Source organism: Sphaeramia orbicularis, chromosome 15 (assembly GCF_902148855.1).
Source record: "Sphaeramia orbicularis chromosome 15, fSphaOr1.1, whole genome shotgun sequence".
Classification (NCBI taxonomy): Eukaryota; Metazoa; Chordata; class Actinopteri; order Kurtiformes; family Apogonidae; genus Sphaeramia; species Sphaeramia orbicularis.
Window position 1 is genome coordinate 4,629,693 of NC_043971.1, and position 3,542 is coordinate 4,633,234.

Here is a 3,542-nt window from a genome sequence, read left to right on the forward strand (position 1 = left end):
GACCAGGTCTACTGATGGACCAGGTCTACTGATGGACCAGGTCTACTGATGGAACAGGTCTACTGATGGACCAGGTCTACTGATGGACCAGGTCTACTGATGGAACAGGTCTACTGATGGACCAGGTCTACTGATGGAACAGGTCTACTGATGGACCAGGTCTACTGATGGACCAGGTCTACTGATGGACCAGGTCTACTGATGGACCAGGTCTACTGATGGAACAGGAGCCGCGGGCCCGCAGCAGGTGGATGATGCATCTGATTACTGATGGAGGGGTCCGCGGACACGCCAAAACGGACCGGACCTCCGCCTCTGCTTCGTCCTCTGTTTCCATCGCGCATGAGGAGAGAGGAGGAGGAGCCTCAGAGCTCAGGCAGAGGGAAGGGGGCGGGGCTTTGGAGGGAGGCGGGTTGTTCATGTTCAAACTTTTACTAAGTGCTGTGAGAAATGTCACATCATTAGGTAGAGCTTTAAGCAAATTAAGCATTTTCATAATTTAATGTTTTTTGGGTTTTTTGCACTAAAACAAAAACCTAAATGTGTAGTTGTCACTATTTCCAGGTTCTGCTCTTATTTCCTGGTCCGGCTCACTGCAGATCAAATCGGGCTGAAAGTGGAACCTGAAATAAAATGATGGTCTGAGAGCTCTGCTCTGAGTGGCAGATCTTTTCCTCATCTGACTGAAGTAATGAGTGTTTATTGTTTACACTTGTTTATTCAAGGGTCAACATCCGTTCCAGCTGGCTAAGAAGTAGACGTGCTGTTGACCGTTCAGAGCGGACGCTGCACACGTGAACACTTCCAGACATGTGCAGAATATCTGAGGTTTGTTTGTCCAGAGCTGGAGTCACCGTTTGGATGTGGAAGCAGGTCCAGTAAGTACTGAGGCTGAGGCCTGGGGGGTCCGACTGAGGCCAAAGGAGACCCCCATCAGACTGGATCATAAAGAGCACAGGTCATCTGTTATTTCAGCCACGGGGGGGTGGGGGTGGGGGGGGCAGGACTCCATCTACTGGTGTGTGTTTGACTTCATCCACTCTGATCTGTGTGAAAGTCAGCTGTGGACCGGACCGGACCGGATCGGACTGGATCGGACTCTGTGGTGGTGACTGTGATTCAGATTGAGAGCAGCTCACAGAGCAGATCCAGGAGTTTCCATGAAAAAAACAACAAAAAACAACAAAAAACACTAAAGGAGACCCTCTTGATGATTCCTTCTTGATTTTCTCGGACTCACTGCCTTTAACCTGCAGCTAGAAGAAGAAACAGTAACTGTGTGTGTGTGTGTGTGTGTGTGTGTGTGTGTGTGTGTTCTGTAGGACATACTCTGAAACCAGCGTCACACATGCATGGTCACATGATCCTTTTACTCTTTTTATTTTTTGTGTTGAGGTGTCAGTGAAAGCACCACCATTCAGCGCTCTAAGTGGACGCCTGCGGCTTGTGTAAAAGTGTTTGTAAAAACTGTGGCTGCTTTGATGAAACAGTTTGAGGTCAGAGTTCATACTTCAAACAAACGATTCACATTTTAATTTCAAAGTTTCAAAAATATTTTAGAAATCTTTTGACATTTTCACTCCAGCTCCAAATATTCAGTATGTTCTAAAAACAACTCTGTCTCCCATAAATTACCTTCATATGGAACTGAAGCGTAAACTCAGTTACAGTTTCAGAACACAACCTGCATCTGCTGATCTGAAGTGATTCCTAAATGTTGAAACAGTTTTAGTTTCCATGAACTCAGTTAACTGGAGTTAACTGCTGGTTTTCTTGGTACTGGTGTTAGACTTGGACGTTCAGGGGCTTCAGAGGCTTTTCCACAACATCGATTCCTCATTAAAATGCATCAAATTCATTCATACACGATGAAAAAGTCACTTTTACTTCATTTTTTTCTGTTCTGATAAAAGAACCTTTGAACCGACAGTTTTCATGAACATGTGCGTGGTCAGTAAACGAACCCTCAAAGACCCAAAACCATCCTCTGATCTAAAATGCTGAATAAATGTTTTGGGGTTTTTTTTGTAATTTTTTAATTAATTTACTAATTTATGTATTTTTTATTTTAAAAAGGAAAAAGAAAATAAATAAATAAATAAAATGGTTAATAACTTCTGAATTCACCGATCCTATCACTATGAGTAAAGAGTTCAGGTAAAATGCAGTTTCTTAGTTTCTCAGGAACATCAGATGTCTTTTTCATCCACAGTCATATTTTATTTTTTTATGTAAAATTAACGTTGTAATTTGCTGAAAATGTCCTGTTTTCTTCAGTTTTCCCTGATTTGATCTTATAACATGAATTTGAATTTACCAAGTTTTTCTGAACATCTACACAGAAAATTAAATTAAAGCTGCAACTGATTAATCGATGACGTGCTTGAAGTGAATGCAAAAATTCACGATTCGATTAATCGACTCAAATTGATTGAGGGGAAATATTCTACTGCAGTTTTCCTGAGCTGAAGCTTCTTTGTGCGTCACAATAAGCGTCCGTGTGAAACACAACAGTGGAACCAAAGTTTAACAGCAGAGAAATGAAGGAAACAAAGCTGTGGTTCAGGAGAACTGTGGATGAATGACTTTTTTTTTTTTTAATCACTTTGAGTCGATTAATCGTTTCAGCTTTAAATTAAATATAAAAAAATACATGATTTTCACTGCAAAAATGCAAAGGATAATATTAGAATAAATGGTAATAAATCATCTGGTAATGGTTAAATGTCGAAAAAAAAAAAATAATTTGGATGTCACCACAGCTAATCCCTCTGGGTCTGTATGGGTTAAATAAATGAAAACTCATGATTTTCAGTAGAAAAAAAACAAACAAAATGACAGAGGATAAAATGAAAAACCTCAGTTTGAAGTCGCCATAGCAACAGTTTTATATCTTTTAGGGTTCATTAGAAACATAATCGGTACCGAGATGTTGTTGTAAGGAAACAGTTTGTCTAACGTGTTTGTTTGTTTTGGTCTCATCCTCCTTTTTAATGTTGTTTCGGACGCTTAAACCCTTAAAGACAAAACTGTTTTCATGGTCCAAGGACAGGAACACGAGTTAACCTTTATTATTATTATTATTATTATTATTATTATTATTATTATTATTATTATTATTATTATTATACAGTGGTACCTTGACATATGAGGGCTCAACTTAGGAGTTTTCCGAGTTACGAGCCCGGGTTTGGTCGATTATTTGCGTGAGCTTCAGATCCAAGTAATTTCTGGGACAGAGTTGACATGAACAGTTCAGTTCAGTTCCACATTCAGCTCAGTTTGATCTGCAGTGGACCCAACCAGGCAAATAATAACAGAATAATAGAGAAATAAAGTCAACTCCAAACTTTTCTCTGTTTTAGAGCAAAAAAGTTAATTTACATGATGAACAGGTTTACATCTACAAACTGTCCTTTCAAAAGATGTGAATAACATGAACAAACTGAAAAAATAAGTGTAATTTGAACAATATTCTGCCTCAGTTTATCATTTCCACATGTGGGTAAAGTCACACACCTACTGACTTTGAATCAAAAACT

At 39.4% G+C, this 3,542-nt stretch overlaps 1 long non-coding RNA gene across 1 annotated transcript in view; it reads right to left on the reverse strand.

Moving 5' to 3' along the window:
- Positions 1-352: 352 nt before the first annotated feature.
- Positions 353-3,542, reverse strand: part of LOC115433801 (uncharacterized) — an 18,138-nt gene continuing 14,948 nt past the window's right edge. Inside the window, exon 3 of the long non-coding RNA XR_003937426.1 lies at positions 353-364. This is a non-coding gene — a long non-coding RNA (uncharacterized LOC115433801). The remainder of the gene's footprint in view (positions 365-3,542) is intronic.